Source organism: Callorhinus ursinus, unplaced genomic scaffold (assembly GCF_003265705.2).
Source record: "Callorhinus ursinus isolate GAN/ISIS: 27379988/994484 unplaced genomic scaffold, GSC_fseal_2.0 scaffold6, whole genome shotgun sequence".
Classification (NCBI taxonomy): domain Eukaryota; kingdom Metazoa; phylum Chordata; class Mammalia; order Carnivora; family Otariidae; genus Callorhinus; species Callorhinus ursinus.
In genome coordinates this window covers 31,267,893-31,278,204 of record NW_027397068.1, presented here as the reverse complement: position 1 = coordinate 31,278,204, position 10,312 = coordinate 31,267,893, and positions in this window count along the sequence as shown.

The window sequence follows — 10,312 nt, the reverse complement described above, 5'->3', positions numbered from 1 at the left end:
AAACTTGCTATTCTCTACCCCAAGGTTTAGGAGAATTCCAACAGAGTAGAGGTGAAAGTTTGCAGAGATTCCAGTAGGTGGAGAGGAGCTGGTGTAGACTGCTCTTCTCCTCATTCGGATGGTCCAGAAACCATGCCCAGAGGATGAGCCATCTTCCCCTTCCCATCCACAGACAGAGCTTCTAATCGAGCTACCTTTGACTCTTTACCTGACAGCCAACCCACCTAATCCATTTCATTTTATCTTCAAAATATATATAGTTTGAAGTTCATTCTTCAGTTCGTCCTCTAGTTCATTCTCACACTTTGGTCTTAGACACCATCAGCCCTCATGTAGATTACTGTGAATGTCTCCTAAGTGTCCTCCCTGATTCTACCCGTGTCCTCCTTAATCTCTTCTGTAGACCCCAGAGTGAGCCTTTTAAAATACAGCTCAGACCATATCATTCCTCAGTTCAAAACCTCTCCATCTCACCCAACAAAAGCCAAAATTTGAATTTGGTCAGAATAAAGAAGATGGAATGACTATGACACATTTCAACCAGATAAGGAAATGAAGGCTAAGGGTAACATTTTGCCTCTTTTCTCTCTAACTGAAAAGCCAGAACAAAACCCGACAGAGAATATAACTACATAAAAGTTCCATGAAGGCAAAAGTAATCAAACCTTTAAAAATAAAAGTGAGTAGACTTCAAGCATTATGGGAAAGAAGTAAGACTCAGACTGTCTGGATTCACAACCCAGCTCCACCATATAACAAGCTGTGAGATTCTGGACAAATTATTTTACTTCCTTGGGTCTCGATTTTCTCATCTGTGAAATGGGGATGCTAACAGTACCTACTTTATCAGGTTGTTATGAAAACAAAATGACACATATAATGTGCTTAGAACCTTGCCTAATGTGTTGTAGGAATCCAATAAATGTTAACTATTAATGTTTATTATTATTTATGTTAAAGAAAAATTTTCAGATAATTTAGTTATGAACAAGTATCAAAATAGTGCTAACATCATGTTTGCAAGGGGAAAGGCCTATAGCAGGCCAAGTCAGAGATATTTTACAGGAAAAGAGAATAGTGAAAATATCACTGTTAGATACAAAATAAAAAGAATAGCTGGTTAAAGGTCCCTGAACTCCTTTCTTACAATCACCTAAGAGTCAACTATGTGGGTAGGTAACTGATTTCCTAGACCAAATCTTCATTCCATTAAAATTCAGCAGAAAATTGCGTAAGTATTTTTTTTCTAGAAGGAGAATATCGATTTTTATCACATAGAAAAGTTTTACCCCAGACCAGATTTGGGACACTTTTTCTATTACGGGAAAGAAGTATACTAACACACTATGTACTCTCTCGCTGTTTCCTTGGAAATGTTCTATAAGGGGAGAGTGATGATGAGTCATATTATCGTTCTACAGTCATGAAAGTGAGGCCTCCCTCCCACAGTTGACCATGTTTACATGCTTAGGTCATATGACATGACAACAGAAGAGTATACAAGGGAATCCCATTCATAACAACAATCCAATGATATCATGGCAAAAGTATAATCTTCGAGCCAAGCAGACTCATAATCAAATCCTGGTTTGGTCAAGTTACTTAACCCCTCTTCATTTCCCTTTACGTATCTGAAAATAAGGATGACAATATCTGTTGTGTGGATAAGGTAAGACAAAATATGTCAAGTACCTAATATGCTGATATGTAATGTAAACTTAAGATAATATTGGTTTTCCCCTTTTCCTACTCCCCATTCCTACCTGTCTTGCCCAAAATACAGCCCAGTAAGTCTCTAAGCTAGTTGTTGCACCCCCATTTCCTACATTTATTAGGAATTCTCAGGAGGGGAGCAAAGTGAGCAATAATTAACCTCTCCCATATACCCCAAATGGCCATACTTAACCCAAAGCCCCATTGTAAGGGCATTATCTCCTAATGGTCCCAAGTCCAGTCTTCAGAGCTCCAGAACAACATGAGATTCCCAATGTGACCAGGAGAGTAGCCCTCCCCTCTGCCACTCGGGGCCATGCTTTGTAACCTGACCTTCTGTCCACGGTCTGAATGATTCCACCAGCTCCTGACATGTATCCCTCCAACCCCAACCACAGCACTCATCGGCTCCTTGGGTTGGGTGGGGACAGCGTCTCCTCCATCTATCTTACCTTCTTTTCCCATGCATTAGCCTAGAGGCAAACATGGCAGTAATGTGGGTTTGGGGAAGAGGATGGAAGGGGGGTAATTTATTGGAAATAGTTATCCACTGTTCTCAGTTATAGAATAAGCCTTGAGTACTACGAATCTGAATTATGTCTAAGGAGGGAAGAGAATATAGACTCAGTCCCTGTTATCATTCATGGCCAATTGAAAAGAGGAGCCTGCTCCTTAAGGCCTGAGTAGTCATGTCTCATCTCCCTTATGTCCTCCACGTCCTTGCTTATAATGGAATCTCAATAATTACCGAAAGTATGAATAAATTAGTGAAAATTTCTCTTCAGCCAACTTAGTACATATTCTAAAGATGTGATTTGGGAGGGGACATTAAAACTCAAACTAATATTTATTTGATGAAGCAAATGCTTCCTTTCAAAAAATAGATATGGCTAGAGGATTAAAACACAATTGGTACATTTCTTTTGCAGTTGGGAATTCTATTATTCGAATTTTCAAAAGATGTGATTCTTGTCAGGCCAAAACATTTATGATAAAGTATCAGGGCACTGAAAATAATGGCCTATTGTGTGAGAGAGGATAATAAAACATGTACATTGTCAAAATTAGAGATTGGGCTCAGATCAATAAAATGAGACTCAATTTTTAAAACAGCAAAGTGATTCCCATATGAGAAAATATGGAAGCAAGTTGAGAATTGGGACTGTGTGTCTGGCTGAGTGTGAGTAATAAATAGTTTGCAGGTCCACAGAGGGCCCCACCGCAACACTAGACCGTGGCGTGTCGTGCTGGGATGCAGGGATTCACTCCAAGGTCAAATAGGCATGTGTTTATTACTCTTGATTTGGCCTTCATAAAGACAAACCCAGTGGGGACACTAACTATATTCTTCTTCAAGCTCCAAATTTCAAAATCACCGTAGACCAAAGAAGTTTCACAGGAAAATGAGAACAAGAAACATTTTTTTAAACTAAGTCTTACAAGAAAACACAAGTTAGAAGGACTATGTTTGGTCTGTAAGGAAAGAGATTAAGGGGAGCCATGAATCTTTAAGTGTATAAGGTTAGGGTACAGAGAGGACAAAAATGATTTATTCTTTCCATTCAGAGTGGATAGTTGAAATAATAAAGGCATGGTGTCAGCATTGCTTCATGAGCACTGATAAATCTAGAAAACAGGCGATGAGGACAATTATGGGCATGGTCTGCTCCACCCTGGGCAAAGGCTGGCCTTTATTCAACCTATTACTCAAACACCCTGCTTTTCCTCCACTAGCATAAACAAAACTATCCTCACAGAAACCTCGGAAGGGGGAAAAATACCTTATCCTCTCACATAGAAGGCATCAAAATAAGAATATTATATTCCAGGACAAAAACAACATGATAGGGTGGTGGAGGGAGAGGGTATATGCTATTACCACCAACACCAGTTCCCTGTTCATCCTGCGTGTGTGAACTGGTGAGGTCTTAAGGGATGTCCTTCCTCTGTGAACTTTGTACACTTTAATTTGGTTTGTGACTTCCAAATATAGACCTACAACCTATGTAAGTTGTACTGAGAAGCAGAGGAAGGTCTTTGCTCCTCCTCCCTGAATGCGGGGCAATAGGGCTCTCTTCTGAACCTTTAACAGCTCCCATCCATCCCAGGGACAGAGCCATAGGCACTCTACAAATGACCTGTGGCTTTTGTCCAGCTCAGGCCAGTTCTCCTGCCCTCCTCCCTCACCCTGACCTGTATCTCCATTCCGTGTCTTATGGTCTCATGCCTAGTTTCCCAAGACTCTTCCCTGCCTCTTCAGGTGAACACTCCATGTGTAGCCTCTGCATGGCCCTCATTTCAGACATGGCCTCAGAACTTTCCTTTGGATCTCTCTTGATTCCATGCTCTGCCCCCTGAGAGCCACCCTCACCTCCCCCCACACCAGCTCAGGCTCCTAAATCCCAGACCTGGTCAGAGAAGTCCCAGAACCGCCAGTCCAAGAAGCATAAACTTGACCATGCTACCCAAGGCCACTCTGAATATAAATGAATCCTAAGTATCTAAAAGGGTTATTTGGGATGAAATGTATAGATATTTGGCCAAGATTCAGAATCTCTTAACCTGCCACTCTGTAAGATTGTGAGGGAAGAAGAGGGAGGTCCCTTCCCCTCAACCAGCAAAAAACACTCTCTCTGTTCCTGTGAGGCCTGGATCACGAGCAACATGCCTGCAGGGGTCAGAGAAGTGATGGGATGGTTAAAGTGGGCCAGGCAGGGGCGTGGTGGGAAGCGTGGCCCACTGGAGACCATCCCCACCTGTCTTAGGTTACTCAGGCTGCCATAACAAAGTACAGGACTCGGGGAGGCTTAAACAACAGAAAGGTGTCTTCTCACAGTCCTGGATGCTAGAAGTATAAGATCAAGGAGTTGATATGTTTGGTTTCTTCTGATGCTTCCCTCTTTGCCGTGTGGATGGCCACTTTTTCACTATCCTCACGTCGTCTTTCTTCTGTGTCTGTGTGCTCATCCCTTTTATCAGGATCTCAGTCATATTGGATCAGTGTCCACTCTATGACCTCATTTAATTTGATTACCTCTTGTAGACCCTATCTACAAGAGTGATTCCTGGGAAAACACTTTGAATTAATCTGACCTGGCTCTGTCCCAAAGATAATCCTACAAACAGGTACAGAAAAGAAACTGGTACATTTCAGAAAAGATCTGTGACTTCTCTGGGCCTCCTTCAAACCTCAAGCAGAGAAGCTGCTTCTAGGTATGGTACAGTAATGGTGGTGGTAGACGGACTGTAGGCCAAGAGTCATATTTGACCCATAATAGGCATAACTGTGGCAGATTCTGGAGAGACCTGGTAGCTAAAGTCTGATAGACCCCAGAGCCATGCAGCTGGCGCCGGGAGCTAAGAAGAACGGTAGGCAGTGATAAAGGTAAATGCAGCACGCCGCGGGGGCACAGAGGCAGCCAAAATCAATGCCCATCTCTGAAAATGAGTGTGAGCTGGTTGGATGAAGGAACCAGGATGACAAATACTTAGAGAAAAGTACCTAATATGTGCCTTGCATTATTAGAAATGCTATACGCATGTTGATTCATGTCATCCTCTGGGGGAGGTCTTTTGTTATTACATTTCACAGATACAGAAACTGAGGCTCAGATATTAAGTAAGCTGCTCAAGGTCCACAGCTAGTAAGTGGCAGAGCCACAGTTCAAACGTTCATGGTCTGCCCTCACAGCCTGTGCCTGGCTGCCCCTTAATGGAAGGGTAGACATGGATGAAAAGGTCACTCTTGAAAGATATTTCAGGATGAAAATGGACTTTGGAGTCCATCCAGTCCAAGTGATATATGAGATGGGGATATTTGGGCTAATGCCCTCAACCATCTTCACTTCGCAGATTGTTCTGAATCCGCAGACTTCAGAAGCACCTGTTGTTCTCTCTTAAGGATTAACATCCCTAGGACAAAATTAATGGGCACCCGGCAAGGATGCTACTCAATCTGAAATTAAAAGTAATCAAGGATGAATGGTCAAGATGCTGAGGATTGTCATCCCAATCAAAAGCTACGATCCCTTGCCCAGTTTCCAGATAATGAACAAGTTTTGTGGACCTGGAACCTAATAAAGGAGAGACTAGGTCCTGGGAGGAAGGACCCCACAACATCATGGCAAGTGTATCCAGCAACAATTCTTCCAGTCCTTCCCCAAATAGATTGTGTGGCCATTTGCCACGGGCACACCAAGGAAAGGGAGACACCCAAACATTTTGAGGTCTACCAAATACAAGATCTGACTTGACATTGCTAACTGGAGACTCAAAGCATCAATATGCCCCTCCGTTTAGAGAACACATGGGTCCCAGGAAATAAATAAAGGTAGCATGGCCCAGGTCTGGCTTACACTGGACCCACTGAATCCAAGGACCCATCAATTGTCATTTCCATAGTCCCCAAGTGAAAAATTGGATGCACACACACCCACATTGGACTGTGGGAAAGCCAAGTGGAAACTACACTCCTCCCAAACCCAGTTCAAAATAGTAAATCAAAACCAAGATAACTTTCTGGAGGAATGGCAGAAAAAAAACACTTAAAGGGCAGAGGGTTGGTGAACCCCATCTTACCTCCATTTATGTCACCGGTCTGGCCCCTGCAAAAAGCAGACAGATCCTGAAGGATGGCAGTTTAGATGGCCACCATTCAATCGAGCCCAAATGCAGCTGCTCTACCAGATGTGGCATTTTTGCTAGAGCAAATGAACATAGCCTTGGGTCTATGGCATGCAGCCACTGATCTGGCAAATGTATTATTTTCCATCCCTATCAAAAAAGAGGATCAGAAGCACATATATATTTATAGTCTGGTTTGAGGGCAATAATAACTCGCCTACCTTCTGTCATAATACAGTCAAAAATAAAAACCTGGACTGATTAAACATCCCACAGAATATCACACTGGTCCATTATACTAATGGCATTATGCTAATTGGATTGGATGAGCAGGAAGTGGCTAGGACATTGCAAGCCTAACTAAGCCACGTGCACTCAGGACGCTAGGAAATAAACGGTACACAGGTTGAGGAACCCACCCCGTCAGTAAAAAAAAATTAGGTTTCCAGTGATCTGAGCAATGCCAGGGCGTTTGTTCCAAAATAAAGGATAAACTATTGCATCTTGCACAAGTCTCCACAAAGAATGAAGGCTAATGATGCCTGGTTCCAGTAACGGGTTCTTGAGACATAGGACTACCTCCCGCCAGGCATGGGGGTCAGGGCAATTAGGCAATAAGAGTGTTCCTGGAAGCCACTTTTCCTCAGAAATGGCTAGCAATAATTCAACTCTAAACAGAAGTGACTACACACCACTTAATCCAAAGGCATTCCTAACTCACTTCTCCTTACCAGAATCTCAAAAGGCTATTCCAACACCACCCAACCCAAGAGGAAGTTAGAGTGTAGATGTTTTCAAAAGTCTGCCCAGGTGCACACATTGCTAGGGCACCCCTGAGAGTCTCGGCAGGGGTCTGTTCAAGTGAAAGACCTGGGAGTTGACATGCCATTAGCTTCTGGGTAAATTCAACAATGGCCGGGAACCAAGACAATGAGCATCTGGAGGGGGATGGAGGATGGGGTGTCAGGCCAAGGTGGAGCTGGATGTGGGTGCTGAAGTCTTGGTGCACTTTTCCAAAACTTCTTCTTGATGTCTACATCTGTAAATATTTTCACCACTGTGACAATTACCAAGAGCTTTTTGTTTGTTTATCAAACTAGGTTCCATCAAATACTCTCATAATTAGGAACAGCTGGTGAAGTGCAGGGGCTGGGAGGAGAGCCGCCACTCCATCCTCATCCAAAAAGAGTCATGGAGACGAAGAGTTTGGCTCCTTAGCTGCTACTCTGGGTGGGAATTACAAGTATCTGGATGTTCTTGCCATGGTCTAAAATTCCAGCGCTTGACACAAGGCATGAGAGCTTGTGGCTCCGTTTTCCACATCTGCACATTGACGATATTTACTAGTTGGTGACTGCTGGATGAATGGCACTATCGAACTGCAAAATCACAGTATTATGGCTTTTCCTCTTTCATCCCATGGGGCAAGATGAATTTATGATATCGTAATTGTTTCCATGGCAGCAAATCATATTGTCCCAAACAGGGGATTTTATGACTTCATGGCTGGATGAAGAAAAAAGGAGAAATCGGATTGAGAGTGAGAAATTTGCTCAAGCATAAATATCTTCAATGATAGCAAGGGGAATAGAGCAAATTACAGATAGGCGAAATTGCCTTTGGTTTAAATGTTCTTTTTACAAGTTCATCCTGGGGCAGAAGCCCCTTCTCTAGGCATATAATTTGTATAATGATGCTTCTTTGCTTGAATTCGCAGAAGGCTAATGGTGAAGCTCATCTATTTCGGAATGCTTCAGCAATGCTGTTTCTAATTGTTTTGCAGCAAATATCTGGATTTCTGCTCTAAGCAGTTTTGTTTGGCTTTTCTATTTGTTTGGGTTGTTTGGAGGCTTTTTTTTTTTTACTCCCTCAAGGTTTTATCTACACAAATTCATTTGAAATAAACCTTTCCAGATAAAAATTGGCTTTATGTCATCTGAAAATCTGTCAAGAACTCTCTGCTCACTAGAGGTGTCTGCTTTGCCTTCTGTAGGTTCCTATGGACTTCATTCTCATATTTCCAGTCTCTCATTAGTTTCTGTTTATTGCCTAAGAAGAAAGCAAAATTTCTTCCCAATTTGGAAGCCACTTAAATTCACCTCAGTTTCATTTAACCATATACAACAAACAAAGACTTGGGATTTTAAAATTCTTGGTCTCTCACTTGATCGCTCTTTCCTTCTCTCTCTCTCTCTCCCTCCCTCCTTCCCTAATCTCTCTTCCTTCCTCTCCCTCCTCCTTCCTTCTCTCCCCATCTTGCCCCAACCCCACACCACTCCATTTTCTGCACAGACATATTTCCAGTACCTTCTAAGAGTAGTGTCCCCCCTTTTCCTTTTAACCCTCACATACCCAGAATCTGCAGATTCCTGCTAATTCACAAACTTCTGGCCAACTAGCTCACCCAGGAGCACCACAGGGTTTCCATTCTCTGAACATCCTGGAGACTCACTGCTTCTTATCAATGTGTCTCAGTAATCCTTCTCCATTCTTATTCTGAAGATTCCACCTTGCTGAATCCTGTACAACGAATTACTCGTCAATATGATTCCATAAACAAGTGTTTTATGATGATTTGTTTTATGTCAGTTTGGGTAGACTATAGTAGCCAGTCATTTAATCAAGCAGTAATCTAAGCATTTCTCTGAAGGCATTTGGTAGATGTGTTTAACATCTATAATAGGTGACTTTAAGTAAAGGAGATGACCTTCAATATTGTGGGTGGGCCTCATCCAATCAGTTGAAGGCCTTACGAGCAAAAACAGGTTGCTCAAAGAAGAAATATTGCCTCAAGATTGTAACATGAAGTTCTGCCTGAGTTTTCAGGCTGATGCCTGCCCTAAATGATTTAGGACTTTCCAGAACTCCACAATCACATTCACCAATCCTTAAACAAGTCTGTGTGTGTGTATGTGTGTGTGCGTGTGTTTGTTTTTTACATTTCTTGGAAGAACCCTGATTGACACATGTACATAAAGAACACACTAGGTGTTTAGTGACATGCTGAGCAATATACTGTAAGAAATACAAAGGACACAAAAGATGTGGTCCATTTCCCCCAAAGAGCTTACAGTTCATGGGAGAACCAGAACTAATAGTGCCTAAAACAATGGCAAATTTAAAAAAATAATAATAAAAGTAGGGTTTAGATGTTTTGTGTAGATGCCCAGGAGTTCAGCCAAAAGAAGTATCAGTGAGAACTGGAGGGGTCAGGGAACATTTCATGGAAGAAGTGAGGGTTGAGCTGGCCCGGGGAGGATTTGAGGACTAGCACAGGCATGGGAGAGATCAGAAGAAACTCAGGCAAGAAAAGCCAAGCAGAAGAAGGCCCAGAGGCAAGCATGTGTGCAGTCTTCTTACAGAACCAGGAGGAGACCAGTCTGAGTGGAGCAGGGTGCATTCAGAAAACCTGGAAAGCAAGGCTGGAGAGGCCAACTGGGACGGAATTGGGGAAGACCCCAATAAACCCTGGGAGGATTGTTTAAACCTTAAAATTATCGAAGAGATCCTAGAGTTTAGAAGCAAGAGAACTTAGAGATTGACAAATTCAAGGACCTTGCCCAAGCGCCCATGGCTAGTTAGTGGTAGCGCCAGAGAACCAGGTTTCTTGACCCTTTGTCTAACCTTGTTCCCACCACTCCTCTCTGCCTCCATACAGAATAGAGAAAAGATATCATGGAAATGGCGTTAGAGAGAGTGTCTAGTTGGTGGACTATGGGAGCAGGGATGAGACCTTAGAAGGGAGGCTCCCAGGTGTGGGAGGCAAGGGTCTCCACCAGGGGAACATGGGGAAGAGAAGGATGACGGAAGGACGGACACACAAACCCAACAGCACCTTCTCAACCTTCACCCTTCCCACATCATATTAGCATTTTATAATGTCTGTGACTCCTTCCTGAAACTGCAACCCTCATCTTCTCTGACCCTTTCTCTCCTCCCTCCTCTCTTTATGCTCCTTCTCTGGATCCTTCCTCCT